General features: G+C 43.4%; 1 protein-coding gene across 1 annotated transcript in view; it reads right to left on the reverse strand.

The window, feature by feature from the left end:
• The window catches only part of LOC137532176 (alpha-1-antiproteinase-like), a 168,646-nt gene extending 145,783 nt beyond the window's left edge, over positions 1-22,863 (reverse strand). The window contains exon 1 of the mRNA XM_068252404.1: positions 22,808-22,863. The gene's annotated coding sequence lies outside the window, so the exon portion shown is untranslated. The remainder of the gene's footprint in view (positions 1-22,807) is intronic.
• Between the last annotated feature and the right edge of the window lie 4,031 nt (positions 22,864-26,894).

Consider the following 26,894-nt stretch of genomic DNA (forward strand, 5'->3'; position numbering starts at 1 on the left):
GGATCAGTCTTACACCGTGTTCTAAGTCTATTGGGTATCTCAATAATATCCACTGGATGAGTTACAGGACCCTTCTTAGGTGTTTGCAAACTATGCCACACACGCCACTTCACATTTCTGGTATATTTATACAAGTCTGTCTTTACATTAAACATGTTGATACTACTCGTGGGCACAAATCCTAATCCCTTGTCAAGAATTGAAAGTTCAGCAGGAGACAATGTCCGGTCTGAAATGTTAATAACCCTCTGATTCCTGTCAGTGAGCGTTGTGCTATTAGAATCAGCTGACCATATTAAAGCACAGTTGGAAGCAGCAATACGCAAGGAAGTGACATTATCACTACATGCATCTACACTGACTGAGTATATAAAGGTTGACAGAATCCCCAGGGGATTGAGAATCGTCCTCTCACCTTTACTTTGCAAAGATAATCCAGACTTCCTCACTAAGTGGTATGGCATTTTGAATAAGTGCTCTCAAGATTTGATGTTACTGACTGTACAATATTTACATCCCCAAATTATTGAACAACAAAAGGAGATAGAACGCTTAACATCTGAATTATTGGCTAAAGATACTATTGCTGCCTATAATACCTTTAAAGAGCAGCTTGATGTGACTATTGAAGAGTTGAGGAACAGCATCCTGAAGGGAAAGCTTGATAAATTCAAGAGAGATACCGCGGATTACGAGAAAAATCGGGTATACAGTTGGAGATTGATCCGGAGATTTGCGAGGCAATTGAAAAAGAACCCCCCACCAGCAGAGGGAGCATCAGACTCTGACGTCAGTGAACCTGATTACGCCACCCCTTTTTCCTACGACCGGCCCCCAGATACATGGGGGGGACGTGGTGGTCGTGCGAGGGGAGGAAGGGGCGGGGCCAGAGGCGGCGGCGGAAGAGAACGCGGAAGAGGCGTAGGGGGAACACAGAAGTCGCAAGTTACTCCCCAGCCGAATCGGCCAGCCACCCGCAGCCAACAGTAAAAATGTGTCGCCCGGGAGCAATTGCTACACAGCGGGATGAAGCGACAGCCGCCGGAGGTAAGCCACTACAGAGAGTCATACTTGGTGCGGGGGTTGAAGAGGTGGATATGCAGAATGTTGTATGGGATGATGTGATGGACAGCCATAACCAACAAAACCCTGCTGATTCTAATAGCACAACGCTCACTGACAGGAATCAGAGGGTTATTAACATTTCAGACCGGACATTGTCTCCTGCTGAACTTTCAATTCTTGACAAGGGATTAGGATTTGTGCCCACGAGTAGTATCAACATGTTTAATGTAAAGACAGACTTGTATAAATATACCAGAAATGTGAAGTGGCGTGTGTGGCATAGTTTGCAAACACCTAAGAAGGGTCCTGTAACTCATCCAGTGGATATTATTGAGATACCCAATAGACTTAGAACACGGTGTAAGACTGATCCGCCATTCTCCAGTAGCACATTGGATTTATTCGAGAAATTGGTGCTGAAGGAGACGGAGAAAGCTGTAAAGGGGAAAAGGGCATCAAAGGAGCAGAATCTGACGAGAGCAGAGAAAGCTGCTCTGAGAGATTTAAAGAGGGATCCGACGATAATTATTAAAAAGGCGGATAAGGGGGGTGCAATTGTTATACAGAATCGCAAGGACTATATTGGTGAAATCCAACATCAGCTGGGCGATGCAAATATGTATAAAACATTACCTAGGGATCCCACTCTACAATTTAAACAGGAGATAGATAATTTATTAGATGATGCAGTTGAGACAGGGCTAATAACTAGGGATCTAGCGATAGCCCTGAAAAAAGACACACCAAGAACCCCGGTGTTTTATACATTACCGAAAGTGCACAAGGATTTATATCACCCCCCCGGAAGACCTATAGTGTCGGCAGTAGATTCCCTCCTGGAACCCCTCGGCATCTTTGTTGACACATGGCTTCAGCCCATAGTTAAAGCTGATGAACGCTGTTTGAGGGATACTACACAATTTTTGAATGTATTGAACCACATGGATGCTGGCGAGATACGTTATTTGGTCAGCATGGATGTGGTCAATTTATATAATAACATAATCCATGAGGAGGCGTTACTATCTGTTAAAGGGAGACTCATGAGTGAAGAAAGGATCTCTAATGAGACGCTTATGTTCATTATGTCATGTCTGGAATTTTGCCTCTCCCATTCCTATTTCAGGTTTGGGGATGAGTATTATCTGCAGTGCCTCGGGGTGCCGATGGGGGCCCCTTATGCCCCTACGGTGGCTAATATCGTTATGTCTGATTTTGAAAAGGTCCAATTTTTGGGCGCGGAGGCTCCTGTTGGCATCCGGGGGTACTGCAGATTTATCGATGACCTGTTCTTTGGTTGGACGGGGTCGGAGGAGGAGCTGCGCTTGTTCTTCAATGAATTGAATGAAAAACATACTACATTGAAATTTAAGATGGAATTCGATAGACAGATCTTGCATTTTTTAGATGTAGAGGTAATTAAAAATGTAAACGGTTTCGATACCGATTTATATCGCAAAGACACGGATAAAAACGGCTTCTTGCTGGCTAGCAGCTGCCATCCTAGGCCTTTATTGAATGGCCTTCCAAAAAGTCAATACATACGATTAAGACGCATTACGTCAAGTGACATTCTATATTGGAAGCAGGCGCGGCTCCTGACTCAGGATTTTGTGAGAAGGGGTTATAATCAAAAATTATGTGAGGATTATGCGAGAGAGGTGGGAGAGATACCGAGAGAAACATTGAGGACGTATAAGGAGCATGTGCAGGAGGCTGAGAGTGATGTTAATTTTGTGACCACGTATTGCAGGGAGTCTAGTGCTTTACGTGATACAGTCTTGAAGTTCTGGCCTTTGGTTGAGGCGGATGCCCAGTTGGCCCAGGCATGCAGGTCACCCCCAAGATTTGTATATAGGAAGGCGAAATCAGTTAGGGCACCCTGGTGAGGGCAGATATTGGTAGATCCAGACCAGCTAGACAGTTATTTCTGGGGGAACCTAAGAAAGGTACATTCCCTTGTTTGAGTTGCCAACACTGTAATGCCATCATCAAGGGGCCCATTGTAAATCACCCTATGACTGGGGAACCTATTTACTTAAAGGACTTTGCCACATGTGACACTAGGGGGGTGATTTATGTCATCAAGTGTCCATGCGGTCTGGCCTATGTGGACCAGACCTCTAGGGACATAAAAACACGATTAAATGAGCACAGGTGCCATATACGCAACCCTGATGCTCTGAGGGAAAGGATGGAAAAGGAGGAAAAGGAAAAGGGTAAAAAGAGAGGGTACCCCTTAGCAAGACACTTCATTGAGATGAGACATAGTGTTAGTCAGCTTAGGTGGCAGGTCCTTGAAGTTGTGCAAACACAAGAAGGAAGAGACTTTAGAACTGTATTGCTGAGAAGGGAGGCATGGTGGATGGACCGATTGGGCACGCAACTTCCATATGGCCTTAACGAGGACTTTAGTCTAAAATGTTTCTTATGAATGTTTTTGTAGCTGCCCTCTATGGATAGGGTTAATCTGTGAATAGAAGTATGTGCCCGCCCACTGATTTGTCAGAAGGGTGTGTCTAGGTCACAGCAGGTTATATATTACAGAGATGGGAACCAGGTGATTGAGCACTTGAGAAAGGGCCTCACGCCCGAAACGTTGTGCTGTTTTTATGCTGTATAACCGCTGCAAATAAATATGTATTCCTGAAGAATCTATATGTGAAGGTTGAGTCCGGATTGGGTCCTTTATCGAATTTGCTTTGTATATGGAGGTATGATGGAGCCTCTTCCCTGTCTGTGACTCCCAACAAAATCAAGCATCAGCTGAGGCCCGCAGGCTATGTGTTTTATTGCTGTAAACAAACATACTGTCATTACGTTACATTGGCTATGTTAAGTAAAATAGATAGGTAATATAATCTCTTACCCACCCTGGCTGTTTTGAAGGAAAAGGCAAATGTTTGTGATTTAATGGGGGCAGCCATCTTTTTTCATGGGGGCAGCCATCTTTTTGGTTGATAGAAGGTGACAGGGAGCATGTGACACAGTTCCCGTGTCCTGATCACACCCCCCCCCCCCCCCAGCTGCGCGCTTGTCTTCAAATCTCCAATTCAAAATGTTAAAAAAAACTAAATTTGCACCAAAACTGCAGAATGAGAACATCCAAATCCCATCATGCTTTGCACAGCATCAGGGGGAAAATGGCCAGGCAGTTTTCTTCTGTGCAGCTAAAAATGAGGCTTGGGTAGGAAAAACAAAGTTCTAATGCTGTGAAACTGTTAAAAAAAACATCAAGGCTTTTCAGGGCTGCTGAGTAGATTTTTAGTCTGGAGGTTCACTTTAATGGTGTACACCGTTTTAGATAGTTTACTATCAACTTGCTTAGTTGCCATATTAAAATCTAGAGTCACTGAAAGATGTTTTTTTTTTATATTTTTGAATGTCTTTTATTATCACAAAAACATCCCAGCAACACCCGAGATTATCCAGGCTGTAAAAATACTTAGCAATAAATGAAACCAAAACAATAACTTGGAAAGAGGCTAATGGCCGTTCTGTGCTGAGTTTCGGTAATCAAGATAAATAAGGAGAATTGATGCTCGTGACATTGTATATGGCGCTGGTTATAGCAGTAGAGTGTTGCTATAATTGTCTAATGTGTTCAACCACTTTGCTATTGTGAGCACCTGCAGAGAGTTATTCGCGACCCCATCTGTCAGAGACAAGTGAAACGTGTTGTGATTATATGTGTTTTAACCTGGCTACAACAATTAATTTAGCTAAAAACTGGCATTAGAAAGCACAGCTGTGCAATCCATTCTACAAGAGCTCCAGTTTGGGCCAGTTGTGACAAATATTCATACCAAAGATTATACACTGCTCAAAAAATAGAGGGAACACAAAAATAAGACATCCTAGATCTAAATGAATGAAATATTCTTATATAGTACATAGTTGAATGAGCTAACAACGAAATCAAACAAAAATTATCAATAAAAATCAAATGTATCAGTTCAGGGAGTTCTGGATTTGCAGTCACACTTAAAAATGAAAGTGGACAACAGTCAAAAAACAATACAGGCTGATCCAACATTGATTTAATGTCCTTAAAACAAGTCAGAATGAGGCTTAGTAGTGTGTGGAGCCTCCACGTCAGTGGTGGGACGAAATTTTGCATATGTGAAATTTCGCATCGAAATTCGCAATTATGCATCGTAATCATAATGCGAAACTTCAGAGAAATTGTAATTAATTTAGTATATAATAGTAGTATTTCAAGATTTCTCATAATTATTTGCATAATTTTCGCGGTATTTCGCATCATTTTGTGCCGACTTTAGACCAACATTGCTACATATGTTAAGCATAATACTGGGAATAAGTAATAAAAATAATTTTTCAAAAAGACTTTGTAGTTTTTGAGAAACTCGATTTAAAAAATGGAAAGCAGGGATGGTCACAGTCAGCCAACTTCGCTACGCTGGGACTACGCGTAATTATACGCAATTACGCTTCGCAAACTACAGCTTCGAAATCAAAAGATTCGCTACGTATGCATTTCGTAGACTACGCGTTAAAATCCGAAATTACGCGAAGTGTAGTGTATGCGGACGCTTATGCCCTTATGCAGAAAAATGTTCACATTAATCTGCCAAATATGCGCATGCATGAACTCTTATATGCATACATTCCACCTTCCAATACGGAATTGTATACGCATAGAAAGGGCAATAATATTTCTGGGTACGCTTAAGCAAAAACAATGATCCGTACGCTGATAAATAGACGCGTTTACCGCACGTGTAGTTGACTTCGCAATACACATGTCAACTACACGTAGTGGGCGAAGCTTCGCATAGCGGTGCTACAGCTACGCGTAAATGCGTAAGTGTAGTTTTGAAACTTCGCGTATGAACTACGATGCGCAGATGCGGAACTATGACGAGTAGATTCGCACTGGCGTAGTTTACGAGCAACCCTGATGCAAAGAAAAATGTTTTTTCAAACTGCAATTTTTTTAAGTTTAAAAAACATTTTTTACTTGCATTTTTACAATCGAGTTTCTCAAAAACAATAAGGTCTTTTTGTAAAATTCTTTTTTTGACTTGTAGCCACAATTCTCCTTAACATATGTTGCAATTTGTTAAGTGTGGTGTCAATAGCATGTATGGGGGTTTTGCTATTCACTGCTAAAGTTGGCAAGAAATTACACGAAATTTTATGCGAAATTATGAATGACTACATGAAATCAATTAAATTTGCAAATCGTAATTACGTATAAGCATAATTGCGAAAATGTATGCGAAAAATTTAGCAAAATCGTAATTTGTTGATTACGACTCATCACTACTCCACGTGCCTGTGAGACCTCCCTACAACGCCTGGGCATGCTCCTGATGAGGTGGCACATGGTCTCCCGAGGGATCTCCTCCCAGACCTGGACTAAAGCATCTACCAACTCCTGGACAGTCTGTGGTGCAACGTGGCATTGGTGGATGGAGCGAGACATGATGTCCCAAATGTGCTCTATTGGATTTAGGTCTGGGGAACGAGCGGGACAGTCCATAGCATCAATGCCTTGCCAGTTGCCACACACTCCATCCAAATGAGGTCTAGCATTGTCTTGCCTTAGGAGGAACCCAAGGCCAACCGCCCCAGCATATGGTCTCACAAAGAGTCAAGGCTACCTCTGGTGTGCACATGGAGAGCTGTGCAGCCCCCCAAAGAAATGCCACCCGCACCATTACTGCCAAACCGGTCATGCTGGAGGATGTTGCAGGCAGCAGAACGTTCTCTGCGGCGTCTACAGGCTCTGTCACATCTGCCATATGTGCTCAGTGTGAACCCGCTTTCATCTGTGAAGAGCACAGGTCTTGGAGTTACATTGTGTTGTTTAAGTGTTCCTTTTTTTGAGCAGTGTATGTTCTCTTAGAAGTAGAAGAAATCTTGGTTCATCATCACACATCACAATTCCAAGACCAGAGGCTGTCTACGAGCCATCAAAGAATTACAAGGGGATTACAAGGAATAGATACAGAATTGTGGTGTCAGTTGTCTCAAGTCACCGACCGACCATGGCTTTGGGATGGAAGGGGTTACGTTTTTTTCACGAGTGACCTGAAACGCGATAGCTGACCGCCTGCAGAAAATAAATGAAGTTTGTCGATGCGGTCTGATTTTTAGGCAAATAAATATGAAAATGGCATTCATTCTCACCAAACAAGCATTAAAACCTTCAGAAAGCAGAAAGGGCCTTGATTATTTTCATAGGTGTTTTTTGTTATTTCGTTCCCGTGTTGTGAACTTTGCTCAGTGTTGTTTGGCTGGAATTCCCAGCTTCAGCAAAGAAGGAGAAGAAGGAGGGGAAATGTAGAGAGAGAGAGAGAGAGAGAGAGAGAGGATGCATACTGAGCTACAGAGCATACTGAACTACAGATGTATGGCATTATAGTTTGTTCTGCCAAACCAAAGAAAATGTCTAAGTAATTGGATGTTTCTCCATGGTTATACGAAGCCTCGAGGGATAGAGAGCATACAGAGGGGTAGGAAAACTCAAAAGGCAAAAAAATAAGTAAATAAATAAAAAGATTAAGCATATTTCATAGTCTGCTGCTATATAATATAAATATGTAATCAAGCTGGTTTGGACATGAAGGAAGATGTGTAAATGACTTACAGATGACCCATGAATCACCCATAGCTAAGGAAGAGCACCGCTGAAAAAATATCAACACAAGATCTAGGCTGCTTTGGTTTCCATTCATGAGGAATGGACAGAAGAGAAGTATAGCCATTGGTAATATTAAAAAAAACAAAAAACGTGGGTCCATATCCTATTCCATTGAATAAGTAGCTTGCAGATTAAAGCTACTTATCACCTTGCCATCGCATGAGGGTTACCGGCAAATTCTACTGCCGTTTCCCTTGGCGTTATGGCTATGATGAGCGTAATGCCGTAATTACGATTTCGCGAAATTTCGCGTAATTAGTGTAATGACGATTATGGCCGTAAGTACATAATCGTAATGAAGAAGGATTTCGAGAAATTTCGCGTAAGCGTAATTTTCACGTAATTTTCGCATTACAGTGGGTATTACGAAATTAATGCGTATGGACATGCTCCCAAGCGGAAAAGTTGACGCATGGATCAATGTTAGGTAGCCGCAGACTTTAAGGGTTAATAGCAAAGCCCCCTTAAATGCTAAGAGCCTCAAATTTGGAGAATATATTAAGGAGATCAGAAGGAATAAGAGGAAAAAACATTTTGCAAAAAGACCTTATAGTTTTTGAGAAAATCGATTTTTACGTTTCAAGGGGGAAAATGTCTTTCAAATGCGGAAAATGTCCATTTTTTTTGCACAGGTAACAATAGTGTATTATTTTCATAGATTCCCCCAAGTGGGAAGAGTTTTACTTACTTCGTTCTGAGTGTGGGAAATATAAAAAAAAAAAAACGACGTGGGGTCCCCCCTCCCAGACCTCTTTAACCCCTTGTCCCCCATGCAGGCTGGGATAGCCAGAATGCGGAGCACCGGCCGCGTGGGGCTCCTCACCCTGACTATACCAGCCCGCATGGTCCATGGATTGGGGGGTCTCGGAAGGGGAGGGGCAGCCAAGCTTTCCCCTCCCCCTCCAAGCCCTTGTCCAATCCAAGGACAAGGGGCTCTTCTCCACCTCCGATAGGCGGTGGAGGTGGAGGCCGCAATTTCCTGGGGGGGGGGGTTCATGGTGGCATCTGGGAGTCCCCTTTAAAAAGGGGTCCCCCAGATGCCCACCCCCCCTCCCAGGAGAAATGAGTATAGAGGTACTTGTACCCCTTACCCATTTTCTTTAAGAGTTAAAAGTAAATAAACACACAAACACATAGAAAAAGTATTTTAATTGAACAAAAAACATAACCACGAAAAAAGTCCTTTAATATTCTTAATTAACCATTAATACTTACCTGTCCCTTTAAATAAATGATCCCTCGCAATAGCCTCGGAAATGTTCTATCAGTTACAATGTAACAAAGTTATTACAATGTAACAACTTTGTTACATTGTAACTACGCCGCACCCGACGTCACTCGCCACTCAGCCGCCGCATACGCGTCCTGCACGGACCCGACAGAGCTCTGAGCTATATAGCTCAGAGCTCTCTAAGCATCTTTGTATTTAGGCTCCAAGGAGCCCCATTGGTCCTTAGCAGACCAATGGGGTTCCTTCTGATTTAAAGGAACCCCATTGGTCTGCTAAGGACCAATGGTGCTCCTTGGGGCCCAAATACAAAGATGCTTAGAGAGCTCTGAGCTATATAGCTCAGAGCTCTGTCGGGTCCGTGCAGGACACAGGGGCGTAGCAATAGGGGGTGCAGAGGTAGCGACCGCATCGGGGCCCTTGGGCCAAAGGGGCCCCGAAGGGCCCTCCCTCAACTACAGTATTAGCTCTCTATTGGTCCTGTGCTCATAACAATAACTTCTATAGATACTTTGAATAGTGTTAATAATTAACAAGCTGTCCCCTGTCCCCTTCTTGCACCTCGGACACTGTATTTGCCATTGACAGGTTTCGGCGCGCCGTATCATTTGTTATTTATACAGTGCTTGGGGCCCATTGTAAATCTTGCATCGGGGCCCACAGCTCCTTAGCTACGCCACTGGCAGGACGCTAAGTCCCCGCCGGCTTCCGCTGCCTTCCCCGCCTCTCCCACATGTCACCCACATGTCACCCACATGTGGGTGACATGTGGGTGACAGATGTGGGCGGGGTGGACAGCGGGGGCCGGCGGGGACTTAGCGTCCTGCACGGACGCGTAAGTGTATGCGGCGTCTGAGCGGCGAGTGACGTCGGGTGCAGCGTAGTTACAATGTAACAAAGTTGTTACATTGTAATAACTTTGTTACATTGTAACTGATAGAACATTTCCGAGGCTATTGCGAGGGATCATTTATTTAAAGGGACAGGTAAGTATTAATGGTTAATTAAGAATATTAAAGGACTTTTTTCATGGTTATGTTTTTGTTCAATTAAAATACTTTTTCTATGTGTTTGTGTGTTTATTTACTTTTAACTCTTAAAGGAAATGGGTAAGGGGTACAAGTACCTCTATACTCATTTCTCCTGGGAGGGGGGGTGGGCATCTGGGGGACCCCTTTTTAAAGGGGACTCCCAGATGCCACCATGAACCCCCCCCCCCCAGGAAATCGCGGCCTCCACCTCCACCGCCCATCGGAGGTGGAGAAGAGCCCCTTGTCCTTGGATTGGACAAGGGCTCGGAGGGGGAGGGGAAAGCTTGTCTGCCCCTCCCCTTCCGAGACCCCCCCCCTCCATGGACCATGCGGGCTGGTATAGTCAGGGTGCGGAGCCCCACGCGGCCGGTGCTCCGCATTGTGGCTATCCCAGCCTGCATGGGGGACAAGGGGTTAAAGAGGTCTGGGAGGGGGGACCCCACGTCGTTTTTTTTATATTTCCCACACTCAGAACGAAGTAAGTAAAACTCTTCCCACTTGGGGGAATCTATGAAAATAATACACTATTGTTACCTGTGCAAAAAAACCTGACATTTTCCGCATTTGAAAGACATTTTCCCCCTTGAAACGTAAAAATCGATTTTCTCAAAAACTATAAGGTCTTTTTGAAAAAATTTTTTTCCTCTTATTCCCATTGATCCCCTTAATATACCCTGGGAATTTGGTGTTCCTAAACTTTAAGCAGGCTTTGCTATTAACCGTTAAAGTCGGCGGGTTTTTAAATGTATACATTTTTCCTTTGAAACTTTAACATCGATTTTCTGAAAAACTATAAGGTCTTTTTGAAAAAAAAAAATTTCCTCTTATTCCTTTTGATCTCCTTAATATATTCTCCAAATTTGAGGCTCTTAGCATTTAAGGGGGCTTTGCTATTAACCCTTAAAGTCGGCGGCTTTTTTATACGGGAAGCGTTACGGTTTAATGTGAAATTACGGTATGAACGAAACGCGAAATTACGCGTTGAAAATTACGCTTACGGTATTTTCAATTATGATTTTAATGGCAATTACGCTACCGTAATTTTGCATCGTAATCGCAAATTTCGCATGCGTAATTATAGTAATGCGAAATTACGAAAATTTCGGCTCAAATCTAGTTATGGTCGATCGTCAGGGAGCATTACTACGGTGAAAGCCTGAGCGATGCTTCCTTTACCCAGCCAATGGGAAGTGAGGTTAAGAGCTGTGGTGCTGTCCTTCAGCACCACCACACTGCTTTCTCGCGCCCCAGAGATGTGCGCACACCCGCTGAACATTCACTGCTATCTTCCACTGCTCCATCTGGGGGTCTACTAACGAGATCCCCAGAACTCCCCGCGGGGCCACTGCACATTGCCGGTACACTTATCTTATATATGGTACAAGTGATATACTACACCAGATTGGGCTCCCGGTGTCCCTAACATACATGCAAAAAGAGCGCCCAGATATTTGGGCACCAAGAAATAGCTGATAATAGAATAGCGGTAAACTTACCAATATTCTATCCTTCCACCAATGCCTAACCATCCCCTTCCGAAGCCTAACCTTAACAACCCCCCCTCTAATGTCTAACCTTAACTTTCCCCTCATGCCTAGACTTAACCATCTCAGATGCCTACCCCTAATCACACCCCTCTAATGCCTAACCTTAACTGCCCCCCACCCATGCATAGACTTAACCGTCTCAGATGCCTACCCTTAACCACTCCCTTCTAATACCTAATCTTAACTTCCTCCCCACCCATGCCTAGACTTAACCATCTCAGATGCCTACCTCTAATCACCCCCCTCTAATGCCTAACCTTAACTTCCTCCCCACCCATGCCTAGACTTAACCATCTCAGATGCCTACCTCTAATCACCCCCCTCTAATGCCTAACCTTAACTTCCTCCCCACCCATGCCTAGACTTAACCATCTCAGATGCCTACCCCTAATCACCCCCCTCTAATGCCTAACCTTAACTGCCCCTCACCCATGCCTAGACTTAACCGTCTCAGATGCCTACCCTTAACCACTCCCATCTAACACCTAATCTTAACTTCCTCCCCACCCATGCCTAGACTTAACCATCTCAGATGCCTACCCCTAATCACCCCCCTCTAATGCCTAACCTTAACTGCCCCCTACCCATGCCTAGACTTAACCATCTCAGATGCCTAATCTTAACCACCCCCCTTTAATGCCTAACCTTAACTGCCCCCTACCCATGCATAGACTTAACCATCTCAGATGCCTAACCTTAACCACCCCCCCCCCCTTAATGCCAAACCTTAACTGCCCCCCTCCCCATGCCTGGACTTAACCGTCTCTGATGCCTAACCTTAACCCCCCATACCTAACCTTAGACACCCCCCATGCACTTCTAACCTTGACCCCCCCCCCCCCCCCTGCCCTGGCGCCACAAACCTGCAGCCCAAATTTTTGCCCATAGCTGATATTAATATGTGACTAGTGTTGGATCACTCTATGGTGATATCCCCAATATCTGGTGACACATAAATATAAAGAGTAAATCAGGAGAAGACCTTTTCTTTGTATGTTATCACGGGTTCTCTTGTGGTTTTGAGCAAGAAGATAATGGTAACTATAGTGATGAGCGAAAATGACAATTTTTTTTTGCATTAATTTTCACGAAAATAATGGTAAATTCAACTTTCAAGTGAAAAATGCCATCGAAAACCATTTTGTAATACATTTGTGATTTTTCTCCTATTTTCGAGCAAAAATAAAATATTTTTTTGTGCTAAAACAAAAAGTTTTTGCGTTTTGATGGTATAAAATGCCGATTTTTCTGCCTTTCGCAAATTTTCGCCATATTGCGTAAATACACAATGTGTTTTCACAAAAATGTTCTCAAAATCGAAAATGAGTGCCGAAAATTAGCAATTTACACTGGTAACCATCAGTATCTCCATAAAGTCCAACCTCCAAGCCCCAGTGCCTGACACATGAATTACAAAAACAGCGCCTAAGTATCTGACATTGCCCGCCCCTTTTATCCCATGAGGTCAGACATAATAAGAATTTAAAATAAATAAATGCAGAATTGTTAATTAAAACAAACATACATATATCCAGGCACATCGCCTCTAGTTAGGACATTAAATAAATTATTAGGGAAAGGGAGGTGCTGAAGGGGGTGTGGCTAGAAAACAGCAAAAATCTATTAACCCTTCGCACACTCACATGCAAATGTTCACACAATTGCATTCACAGATTCACTCATCCAGGCACAACTGTTATCCCTACAGCTAAATTAAAAGCCAGGGTTTTAGTTCACAGAAGAATGCATTCTTATGCTTAATCACCTATACTGCGCAGAAGTACCCAGGTAAACATAGGTGTCCTAACTCTGGCCCTGTAACAGGCATAGTGCAGACATGCAAACACATTCATTGCATCAAACCTATCAATGGATTAGGAGCACACGTCCTAACTTCCTCTCCTGGGAAAGACAGTGCATCTTACCAATCGCACAAGGGAGCTAATGTTATGTGTCCATGTGCACAATGCGCATACACCAGCATAAGCTGTCTGCATGCTGACAAACATACAGGGGAAGGGGGAGTGCACCGAATTGGACCCTAATGTCCTAACTAGAGGCGATGTGCCTGGATATATGTATGTTTATTCTTATCATTGACCCCTGTGGCTAGGGTCCAATTCGGTGCACTCCCCCTTCCCCTGTATGTTTGTCAGCATGCAGACAGCTTATGCTGGTGTATGCGCATTGTGCACATGGACACATAACATTAGCTCCCTTGTGCGATTGGTAAGATGCACTGTCTTTCCCAGGAGAGGAAGTTAGGACGTGTGCTCCTAATCCATTGATAGGTTTGATGCAATGAATGTGTTTGCATGTCTGCACTATGCCTGTTACAGGGCCAGAGTTAGGACACCTATGTTTACCTGGGTACTTCTGCGCAGTATAGGTGATTAAGCATAAGAATGCATTCTTCTGTGAACTAAAACCCTGGCTTTTAATTTAGCTGTAGGGATAACAGTTGTGCCTGGATGAGTGAATCTGTGAATGCAATTGTGTGAACATTTGCATGTGAGTGTGCGAAGGGTTAATAGATTTTTGCTGTTTTCTAGCCACACCCCCTTCAGCACCTCCCTTTCCCTAATAATTTATTTAATGTCCTAACTAGAGGCGATGTGCCTGGATATATGTATGTTTATTCTTATCATTGACCCCTGTGGCTAGGGTCCAATTCGGTGCACTCCCCCTTCCCCTGTATGTTTGTCAGCATGCAGACAGCTTATGCTGGTGTATGCGCATTGTGCACATGGACACATAACATTAGCTCCCTTGTGCGATTGGTAAGATGCACTGTCTTTCCCAGGAGAGGAAGTTAGGACGTGTGCTCCTAATCCATTGATAGGTTTGATGCAATGAATGTGTTTGCATGTCTGCACTATGCCTGTTACAGGGCCAGAGTTAGGACACCTATGTTTACCTGGGTACTTCTGCGCAGTATAGGTGATTAAGCATAAGAATGCATTCTTCTGTGAACTAAAACCCTGGCTTTTAATTTAGCTGTAGGGATAACAGTTGTGCCTGGATGAGTGAATCTGTGAATGCAATTGTGTGAACATTTGCATGTGAGTGTGCGAAGGGTTAATAGATTTTTGCTGTTTTCTAGCCACACCCCCTTCAGCACCTCCCTTTCCCTAATAATTTATTTAATGTCCTAACTAGAGGCGATGTGCCTGGATATATGTATGTTTATTCTTATCATTGACCCCTGTGGCTAGGGTCCAATTCGGTGCACTCCCCCTTCCCCTGTATGTTTGTCAGCATGCAGACAGCTTATGCTGGTGTATGCGCATTGTGCACATGGACACATAACATTAGCTCCCTTGTGCGATTGGTAAGATGCACTGTCTTTCCCAGGAGAGGAAGTTAGGACGTGTGCTCCTAATCCATTGATAGGTTTGATGCAATGAATGTGTTTGCATGTCTGCACTATGCCTGTTACAGGGCCAGAGTTAGGACACCTATGTTTACCTGGGTACTTCTGCGCAGTATAGGTGATCAAGCATAAGAATGCATTCTTCTGTGAACTAAAACCCTGGCTTTTAATTTAGCTGTAGGGATAACAGTTGTGCCTGGATGAGTGAATCTGTGAATGCAATTGTGTGAACATTTGCATGTGAGTGTGCGAAGGGTTAATAGATTTTTGCTGTTTTCTAGCCACACCCCCTTCAGCACCTCCCTTTCCCTAATAATTTATTTAATGTCCTAACTAGAGGCGATGTGCCTGGATATATGTATGTTTATTCTTATCATTGACCCCTGTGGCTAGGGTCCAATTCGGTGCACTCCCCCTTCCCCTGTATGTTTGTCAGCATGCAGACAGCTTATGCTGGTGTATGCGCATTGTGCACATGGACACATAACATTAGCTCCCTTGTGCGATTGGTAAGATGCACTGTCTTTCCCAGGAGAGGAAGTTAGGACGTGTGCTCCTAATCCATTGATAGGTTTGATGCAATGAATGTGTTTGCATGTCTGCACTATGCCTGTTACAGGGCCAGAGTTAGGACACCTATGTTTACCTGGGTACTTCTGCGCAGTATAGGTGATTAAGCATAAGAATGCATTCTTCTGTGAACTAAAACCCTGGCTTTTAATTTAGCTGTAGGGATAACAGTTGTGCCTGGATGAGTGAATCTGTGAATGCAATTGTGTGAACATTTGCATGTGAGTGTGCGAAGGGTTAATAGATTTTTGCTGTTTTCTAGCCACACCCCCTTCAGCACCTCCCTTTCCCTAATAATTTATTTAATGTCCTAACTAGAGGCGATGTGCCTGGATATATGTATGTTTATTCTTATCATTGACCCCTGTGGCTAGGGTCCAATTCGGTGCACTCCCCCTTCCCCTGTATGTTTGTCAGCATGCAGACAGCTTATGCTGGTGTATGCGCATTGTGCACATGGACACATAACATTAGCTCCCTTGTGCGATTGGTAAGATGCACTGTCTTTCCCAGGAGAGGAAGTTAGGACGTGTGCTCCTAATCCATTGATAGGTTTGATGCAATGAATGTGTTTGCATGTCTGCACTATGCCTGTTACAGGGCCAGAGTTAGGACACCTATGTTTACCTGGGTACTTCTGCGCAGTATAGGTGATTAAGCATAAGAATGCATTCTTCTGTGAACTAAAACCCTGGCTTTTAATTTAGCTGTAGGGATAACAGTTGTGCCTGGATGAGTGAATCTGTGAATGCAATTGTGTGAACATTTGCATGTGAGTGTGCGAAGGGTTAATAGATTTTTGCTGTTTTCTAGCCACACCCCCTTCAGCACCTCCCTTTCCCTAATAATTTATTTAATGTCCTAACTAGAGGCGATGTGCCTGGATATATGTATGTTTATTCTTATCATTGACCCCTGTGGCTAGGGTCCAATTCGGTGCACTCCCCCTTCCCCTGTATGTTTGTCAGCATGCAGACAGCTTATGCTGGTGTATGCGCATTGTGCACATGGACACATAACATTAGCTCCCTTGTGCGATTGGTAAGATGCACTGTCTTTCCCAGGAGAGGAAGTTAGGACGTGTGCTCCTAATCCATTGATAGGTTTGATGCAATGAATGTGTTTGCATGTCTGCACTATGCCTGTTACAGGGCCAGAGTTAGGACACCTATGTTTACCTGGGTACTTCTGCGCAGTATAGGTGATTAAGCATAAGAATGCATTCTTCTGTGAACTAAAACCCTGGCTTTTAATTTAGCTGTAGGGATAACAGTTGTGCCTGGATGAGTGAATCTGTGAATGCAATTGTGTGAACATTTGCATGTGAGTGTGCGAAGGGTTAATAGATTTTTGCTGTTAATTAAAACAAGTATGATTTAATCCCAACCCCAATCTAAACACAAAGTCAAGAGATTTGCATTAATATCAGTATTGAGCCTGCTGTTTCCACCCCTCTTTCTCCAGCCTATGGGGGAAGCTCGTCAGTAGCAGTACATTATCAGCTTATGATGTAGGTCTCCGTTAATTACCAGATTCCCAAGAGGAAACTGGCTGCTGCTTTAAATTCTGGTTAATATATCATATTTTTTTTTTAATTACTACACCAGGCTGCAATGAGCGGAGATGGGAAATTAGGGTGCCTAAACTTCCACAGCGCCCAATTTTTTGTGGGTTTTGTGACATTCTTACAGTAAAAGCAGCACGAATATCAGTGGGGAGTACCATAAGGCTACTTTCCCACCAAGACGTTGCGTTTTAGGGGACGTTATGGTCGCATAACGTGCCCCTAACGCAAGGCATGGTGGTGTTGAAGTTGGACGTCAGATTGAGCCGCGTTATGCAGCTCTCAAAGCAGCCGCTCCAGGTTAGTGATAGGAAGTCCGGATCTTTTTAAGGATTCGGATCATTTGAATCGGATCATTGAAAAGATCCGGATCTTTGAACCGAATCATTTGAATCATTTTACTAGGGAAGCAGACTGGGGGTGAAATGACTAGCAGGACAGGACTTTCCCTGCACTGTACATTCTGTATGTTCCTGTTTCTTCCAGACAGACATCCACTGTGAACCGAATCTTTCATTGTGATGATCCGGATGATTCGACTCACAAAAAAGATCTGGATCAAATGAACAATTCGTTCATGATCCGGACAACACTACAGTCCCACCACGAGTCACCACAGTGCAGTGAATATTAATTAGCCATGTGGCTGGCGGCAGAGGAGGAGGGGAGACCTCCTCCTCCAACATTACTGAGCATGTGCAAGCAGTCTAACGCTGCTTAGCCCAGTATAACGTACAGCATGCAGCACTTTGTTTAAACGTGCTGCGTTACTATGTAAGGCAACGTGGGCATTGTGAACAGCACATTGATTTTACAGTGCTGTGAGTTAGGCTGCGTTACTGGCTGCTGTAACCTGGGACTTTAACCTCCCACTGTGAAACCAGCCTTAGGGTTAGGCTTGGGTGGGGGATCAGTTTCAGTTAGGCATGGGTACAGGGTCGATTAGGGTTAGGCATCAATGTGGAGGGGGGGTCAGTTAAGGTTAGGCACCGGTAAAGCGAAGGCTCAGGTGAGAATAGGGTTACGTTTAAGGTTGCCACACACCATATAATGTTCTATATTTCTCTTCAATCTGAGAATTCCTATCACTTTTTCTGATTGATTGTAACATTTTAAAAATCTGGCCAAAGTATCACTCGCATGTGTTCAATTTTTATCCAATTATCAGGGCCGGATTTACCATAAGGCACCGTAGGCACATGCCTACAGGCACCAGATCATGGAAAGGCGGCTCACTCTCCTCCCTGAGCGCCTCCCTCCCTCCCTCCTTCCCTATGCAGAGTCCTGATGAGAGTGTAAATAAGAGATTACACAACCTGCTCTCGGTCTCGGCATTCCACTGATGAGATTTCCCTTCAGTCAGAGGCACCTCTAACTACCAAATACTTGGGGACACCTCTAGCTACTTAATATTGAGGTTCCTTTAGCTACTTAATACTTGGGTGAACCTCTAGCTACTTAATATTGAGGGTACATCTTGCAACCTAATACTAAGGGGCACCTGTAGTTATCTGTGCCTATAGGCTCCGCCTCTGAGGTAAATCCGGCCCTGCCAATTATGATAAAAATGATTGAAAACTTTTGCATGGGTCTATGCATCAAGGACCTGGCATATAAATAAATATATATAAATGGTATAGCCATTAAATTTTCAGAAAAACTGATCAGAACAATCTACCACTTCCAATCAACTTAATTTGAAAAAGAATATTGGGAAATTTGATCAGATTTCTCAATTGAATAATAAAAAAAAGTTTGATTTTTCAGTACAACTAAATCGTTTTTATTGAATTGGTGTAAAATTGGATCTTTTTTTTTTTTTTTTAACAAATTCTTTATTTATTAGAAATGTTTCCAATGCCATAAAAAACATCCACTCTTATTACTATAAATATACAACCAGGTATAATCACAATCATCAAAAATGTATACGCTAAGCTCCGTCATAGGTCATAATCTACTAATACAACTTCATATCCACTTCTTTTACCATTACCCAACTCCAACTCCTTATTAAATTTCACAGCCTGATATCTTATGGTGGCCATACACGGTACAATAAAAACGTTCGATTTTCCCGTTTTTTCGATCTAAATGATCGAATTGAATGAAAGTTGAAAAAAAAAATGTTTTTCGATCAAGAAATTCGAACGATTATCCCATTTTTTCGGAAAAAATGATCGGACATGCTGGAAAAATCTTTATATTCGATCTAACGGAATAATCGAACTAAATTATCTAATTGAAAAATTGTACCATGTATGGCCACCATTACAACCAGTTTCGGAGCTTTTTCCTGTATCCTTTTACCATATATTTCATGCCCATTTTCACTACTTACAATTTTTCATCCACATATCCCATCCACCTATCATTCATCCACATCCACACCCACATGACCTTTCTTTCAATTTACTTCTCTATTCATCTTTTTCCCGTAAAATTGGATCTTATTGTATGGTGTGTGGCCACCTTTAGTGTTAGTGAAATATTAGAGCATTGGTAATTTTATCGATATTTTACTAGTGGCTATTTCCAGTGCACCCATGTCCCCAGCATGCATTTTGCATTTATGCGCAATGAGCACAGAGATTGCGTATTCCAGGCCCAGTTTTATGTTAACATCAATTTATAAACTCAGAACTTGGATCTTCTTCTCCCCGGGGCTATAAGGATATGCACATTACCACTTGTATACGTCCCATCTTTCACCTTCACTGTAACCGAGGTTATTCTTCATGAATGGAGACCAGTAGTTGATTCGGGGGCTTAGCGATAGAGGTTGCATCGAGGCCCATAGCTCCTTAGCTACACCACTGAGTTGATTGTTTATGGACATCATACTTATAATCACATTACCATGGATGCTTTAACCACCCTGGCGTTCTGATTAAATCGCCAGGGTGGCTGCGGGAGGGTTTTTTTTAAATAAAAAAAAAACTATTTCATGCAGCCAACTGAAAGTTGGCTGCATGAAAGCCCACTAGAGGGCGCTCCGGAGGCGATCTTCCGATCGCCTCCGGCGCCCAGAATAAACAAGGAAGGCCGCAATGAGCGGCCTTCCTTGTTTTGCTTATATCGTCGCCATAGCGACGAGCGGAGTGACGTCATCGACGTCAGCCGACGTCCTGACGTCAGCCGCCTCCGATCCAGCCCTTAGCGCTGGCCGGAACTTTTTGTTCCGGCTACGCTGGGCTCAGGCGGCTGGGGGGACCCTCTTTCGCCGCTGCTCGCGGCGAATCGCCGCAGAGCGGCGGCGATCAGGCAGCACACGCGGCTGGCAAAGTGCCGGCTGCGTGTGCTGCTTATTATTTCATTAAAATCGGCCCAGCAGGGCCTGAGCGGCAGCCGCTGGCGGTGTTGGACGAGCTGAGCTCGTCCAGACCGCTCAGCTGGTTAAAGGGACTCCGAGCACCTATCATGGGCATGCCTTTAAGACCCTGACCACTAATGCAAAATACTTAAAGATGCGTACCTTTCTCTAGCTTGTGCTCTTCTCTTTCATTTGATACCTGGATCACCGTTTTACACCAAATTGTTTTTGTTCAATTTCAATAAAAAAAATTGTGGCTGCCATCTTGGAAATGTAATAACTTCCGGGTCACCCCTGTCTTCTCAGTTAGAGAAGTGTATCACTGAATGAAGCAGGAAGAGGAAGTGACACGCATGGCCATTGCAAGTGGCCCCTCCAGAGGGGTCATAGCACGATTTTGTCATTTGGCGTAAAGGCATGCCCATGAGAGGTGCTCGGAGTCCCTTTAAAGCTCTTCATCACTTGGTGGATTTATGAACTTTTAGACTTCTCAGGAAGTTGTAGAATCCACATCAAGCAATGAGTGCAAGTTTATTTAGTTTTTTTCACCTAAGGGCCAGTGCTCACACATGTGACTCTGCTCTCCACTCTCAAACCTATGCCTACGGATGCACAGCAATAGTAGTAGTGTCACAGTGTTCCCATATTTTTCACCACCACGTAGTCTACACTAGGGTTGCTAACTCATCCCTTTAAATACTGACACATCTAAGTTATACAGGTTCTGGGGCTTCTCACACATAATCAGTGCCTAAACTGCATCTCTCTAGCCACAAGACATATATAATTCATAAGCGTCCGTATTTAAAGGGATGAGTTGGCAACACTGGTCTACACACACAGCAAACTCAAGATCACTACCATCCACTCACTAGATACACCTGCCGGTCCAACACAAACCAGCAATATTGCTTGTTTTGAAATGGCGTTATACGTTCCCATCAGTGCTCCCCATTCGCCATTCACTACACCAGCACACCAGAAACGCAAAACTTAGTAATGCACACACATTATTGGGAAAAAAACTGTTTTGACAACTTTTTTTTCAGTAGTCATGTCTGTGCCCGACCATGTTGGTTTTTGTCTCTGAAGCTGCTTCATATGCATTTCATTCTCTATTGGACACATCAGGGTACCTGGCAGGGGCGTTACTAGGCCCCACCAGGCCCCCCTGCAGAAATTCTGAGCGCCCCCCCCGGGACCCGCTCGGGGCCGTTTGGGGGGCTGGAGGGGTCGCAGCATGAGGGGAGAGCTATGGCCACATTCGGTGGGGAGGGGGGACAGTCCACGGGGGCAGGGGCTGCAGGCCCTATTGTTACGCCAGTGGGTCAAACCAAAATTAATTATGAGAAAATATGGACATTTTCAGTTACGGTAGTTAAAAAAATGTACACCTTTTTTTTCTTTTTTTTTATAAATTTGGCGAACCACATTGAAGTCAGTGTGGAGTGATTAAAAGTATGTTTGTGAAAATCCCAATTTTTGCAAAAAATTTTATTTTTGAGAAAAATTCCAATCGATTTTTGAAAAAAAAAAAAAAAAATATCAGCTTTTGTGAAAATAAAATTTTTGTCACAAAAATGCACTATCATCCCTTAGGCCTCGTTCACATTGCATTCCGATCGCCTTAGCGTTTGCGTTGGACATTTTTGGAAGCAATTTTTTTTTTCCTTTCCCGGCGATTTTTGGACGTTCTTTGGACGTTTTTGGTAAGCGTTTTTGTAGGCGTTTTTGCAGAGCCATTCTGTTTTTTCCCTTCCTGACATTAGTCAGGAAGTGAATTCTTTGAAAATAATAAATACAATGTATTTATTGTTAAAAAAATGCGAACGCAATCGCTGCACAAAGCGATTTTGTGAGCGTTTTGTGTTTTTCCTATACCCGCCATTGTAGCAAAATCGCCACAAAAATGGTCCACGCAGCGCTTCTCTGAGCCAAAAGTGGACGGATCGCCCTAATCTGAACTAGTGCATAGGATAGCGCATAGGATAGCATGGTGTAAGCGCTTTCAGGGCGATTTTGAAAAATCGCAGGCGCTTAAAAAAATCCCAAAACGCCTCCAGTGCGAACGAGCGCTTAGCGATCTATATCAATGTTTACTAAAACTAAAGACTGTGCTATTGAAGTCACATGCTGCACCTGTATCAAAAAAAGGCATCTTAAATAAATCCAGGAGAGCTTGTATTAAAAAAAAGAAAAAGAAAAAGAAAAGGATTCCCACTGCTTCACTTGACTGCAGTAACACAACTGCAAATTTAGTAACTTCCACCAATCCCCTTGCCTCATGGTATGGCCCAAGATGACGGTTGCAAACTTTTGTCACCTAATGGCAGCCAACTGTTAAAAAATATCTAAACCAGGAGTGGCTGAACATTTATGTCCTCCACTGTTTTCCAACCTTAGTAAATCAACCGTTCAGTTTTCCTTCTGTGAACAAACTTACTAATAGCAGCTTCACCTCTGGAAGGCCTTGCGTCTTTCAGCTGAACACCCGGCACTGCAAACTTGCTCTGGATAAGCAATTAAACATCATTAGGGCCAAACCATCAACTACAGCAACAGCTCCAGTGGAAAAGAAGTGGATTCTGCAAATAATTGGTTACTGGGAGGACTTAGCTGCGTAACATTCTTGGCAAACACCGTTGTGGACAAAAATGACACAAAGAGGAATGCTTTCTCCACCATGATCTATTTTTTATTTGCTGTTGACTCCATTAGGTAAAAGTGAATTTGTGATTTATTTTTTTAGATGCTTTAGATATAGATATGCTGTATGTATAATATTAAGTGGTGAATTATTTTATCATTGTGTGATGTCATGGAGAACATATAAAACAGCATGTGCAACAAGGTGGTGTAGTGGTTAGCGCCTTCGCCTTGCAACGCTGGGTCCCCCAATTCAAATCCCAGCCGGGGCACATTCTGCACAGAGTTTGTATGTTCTCCCTGTGTCTGTGTGGGTTTCCTCCGGGCACTCCGGTTTCCTCCCATATCCCAAAAACATACAGATAGGTTAATTGTCTTCCCCTTAAAAATTGGCCCTAGACTACGATACATACACTACACAATATACACACAGACAGATGGCTGTAGGTAGGGATTAGATTGTGACCTCCTCTGAGGGACAGTTAAGTGACAAGATAATATGTACGCTGTACAGCGCTGCATAAGATGTCGGCGCTATATAAATACTAAATAATAAAAAATAATAATAAACAACATAATATATGGGCAGCACGGTGGCATAGTGAATAGCACTCTCACCTTGCAGAGCTGGGTCCCCGATTCAAATCCCAGCCAGGGCACAATCTGCGTAGAGTTTGTATGTTCTGTCCCCATGTCTCTGTGGGTTTCCACCGGGCACACCGGTTTCCTCCCACTTCCCAAAAACATAAAGATAAGTTGATTTGCTTCCCCCTAAATTGACCCTAGACTACAATACATGCACTACACGATACATACATAGACATGTGACTATGATAGAGATTAGATTGTGAGCTCCTCTGAAGGACAGTTAAGTGACAAGACATTGGCCTCAATTCACTAAGCTTATCTCCTGTCTTTATTAACTCTTCTAGAGTTGTTACCATGGTGATAAGGCATGTAGTATTCAGGAAACATTTTACCTCAGGCAAACCTAAAGTTAACTCTTCTGTCTTTAAGTTAACTCTTTAATCCTTAAAATAACTCCAGAGTTAAAGACAGGCTGTTCATTAACTGCGTGTGAAAATAACTACAGAGGAGGTAACTACAGAGGAGGTAAATTAACTACAGAAGAGGTAACTTAAGGAATGAAGAGATAAGATAACTCTCTTACTGTGTGGAGGTAAGTTTTCTCTTGCCTTATTATCTCCAGCATGATCTTAGTGAATTGAGGCCAATATACTTTGTACAGCACTGCGGAAGATGTCGGCACTATATAAATAATAATAACCTTTATTTTGATGCTATGATGAGTGCAGTAATACGGCTCCAATCTACTAACTTATAAGAGAAGTGAAAGGAAACCCAAGTGAACTCTACAAGAACATATAAACCATATGAAGTAGTGTCCTTAGTGTCCATTAAATCCAGTATACGAGTGCAGCTAACCACGTGTCGGCCATCTTTAGGATTTTGCAAGATTAATTATTTACCGTAAATGTAATACAGTAACAAACATATAAATAATGGCATGCCCGTGTGAATTTTACTAGCATCTCTCCGATGCCTCTTAATATGCTTTCTAATTGTAATTCTGGAAAACATTTCAGTCTTTCCTTTATCCCATTGAGTTTTTCATGAAAATATGGGGTGAATGAAGACGCTGCCATATTTCAGAAACGACAGGAGGAGCAATTTGAGAACGCGAAGCATTCATATATTTGTAGGTCGCAAGTCGTTTATCAGCGGCTTCTGAGAAACCCCATCACTCAGCCAGACCCCTGAAAATGAAGGAGCTGTAATGTTGGCTTACGTCTCGGCTGTTTTCAAGGACTCCGGCCAAGTGACCTATGCTAGTGACTCTCTCGTGCTACTCCCAGAATGTAGGGAAATATCAAACCACAAGATGGACATTTATATTATGATTCACTCTTCAGTTGCAGGGCATTGTGACACATCTTGGGGCGTTTTTGCAGATGATGTGGTTTCTCGTTGTATCGTGTGGCATAGCGGCCACGGTGTTGCTCGCGACCTTTCGCCAAAGTCATTTTCACATCGGAAATGCTATTTTAGCTTGCGAGAAAATATTCACGAAGATAGATTGTATTTTTGGAAAATGGTCAAAGGAAACAAATTTGCAAAAATTTGCTTATGCATGAAAAATCGTTATTTTTTAACTGCAAAAAGCACAAAATCGTTTATTTTTTAGTGCAAAAATTCATGAGAGATGCGAAAAAAAAACACAAACTTATTTCAAAATGATTTTCAAAGCCATTTTACGCTCAAAAGTCGAATTTAACATTATTTAAAAAAAAAAAAAAAAATGAACCACTTGAGGACCGCAGTGTTAAACCCCCCTAAAGACCAGGCCATTTTTCTGTAAATGGGCCACTGCAGCTTTAAGGCCAAGCTGCAGGACCACACAACTCAGCACACAAGTGATTCCCTCCCACCCTCCCTTTTTTGCCCACCAACAGAGCTCTCTGTTGGTGGGCAAAGATCGCTTGCAGGATGTTTGTTTATTGTATTGTAAATATTTTTCTTATAATTTTTGTATTAAATGTGTGGGATTTTTTTGGTTTTCTTTTCCCTAGCTCCCTCCCTCCTGCAAATCACTGTGAACGGCTTTTATAGGCTTCAGCCTATGACAGCAGATCACCCCTGAGCCTCTGGAGGGGACCGCCGTGTCACACAGCTGTCCCAAGTACAGCACTGCCGTAGATCGCAGCACTGTACAGCCGTAAAAGACGGCAGTTTCGTCTAACAGTCTCCGAGCAGCAATCGCCGCTGCGAGACTGAAGGCGGAGCTCCATCATCCAAGCGGAGATGCGCGCGCATCGGCGTGCGCAATCTCCTGCAAAACACTCCCCCAGGACTTTACACCGATCGGCATTAGGCGGTCCCAGGGGAGCCACCACGTGCAAGCCCTTCGGCGTGACGCGATCTTAAAGTGGTTAAAAGAATATCAGCATTTTCACTCGTCACTGGCGGCCAGCAATGAGCGCTTTATCATATTACTGTGCAATGTACACATCAGAGAACATGCGTAAAAAACATTCACACGCATTACCAGTGTGGCTCAAACCAAAACATGTATGTCCCTTTCATTTAGGACCACGCCAATTTTTTCACTACTGCTTTTCCTTTAGGCCAGTTATACACTGGAAACGTAAAACGGGCGTTAGCGGTGCTAAAGTTACCAAATGGCAGTGATGCGTTTTTTTTCCGTGGAAATCAATTTCCAATTAGAAATGTGGAAATTTCTATACCACAGAATCCAAATGAGCATTCCTACTAGGCCTTACCATAGTCCTATGTCCATCATACTCTAGGGCAAGTTTAGGGGGAAGCCAATTAACTTATCAGTATGTTTTTAGGGGGGAAACCAGAGTGCCTGGAGGAAACCCACATAGACATGGGGAGAACTTACAAACTCCATGCAGATAGTACCCCAGCTGGGATTCGAACTGAGGACCCTTGCTGCCCCCATAACATTTAAATATAAAATTCAGTAGTAATAACTAGCTTTAGTGCAGCTTCCCAAGACCTCTTAAAGGATACCTCAACCGAAAAAAATGATAGCTGCAGTGTGTTGGGGGTTAAAATTACAAACCTCTCATCCTCCTGCCCCCCCCCCCTCCGTCTGCCGCCGTTAGTCTAATATTCCTCCCGGTGTCCGGCGACTCTCATGACCCCCACCCGGACATACTGCGCCCTGTGTGCGCACAGTATGTCCTCCCCTGTTCACTTCTGGCTGGCGCATAGCGAGCGGCTCAGAAGCACGCTGATCCCTCTGTCTCCTCTGGGCTGCGTGTGCGCTCCACTACACCAAGCGTCACATGATTAGCATCACATGATTAGCATCACATGATTAGCATGTGACGCTT

Source organism: Hyperolius riggenbachi, chromosome 9, assembly GCF_040937935.1.
Source record: "Hyperolius riggenbachi isolate aHypRig1 chromosome 9, aHypRig1.pri, whole genome shotgun sequence".
NCBI classification, from domain to species: domain Eukaryota; kingdom Metazoa; phylum Chordata; class Amphibia; order Anura; family Hyperoliidae; genus Hyperolius; species Hyperolius riggenbachi.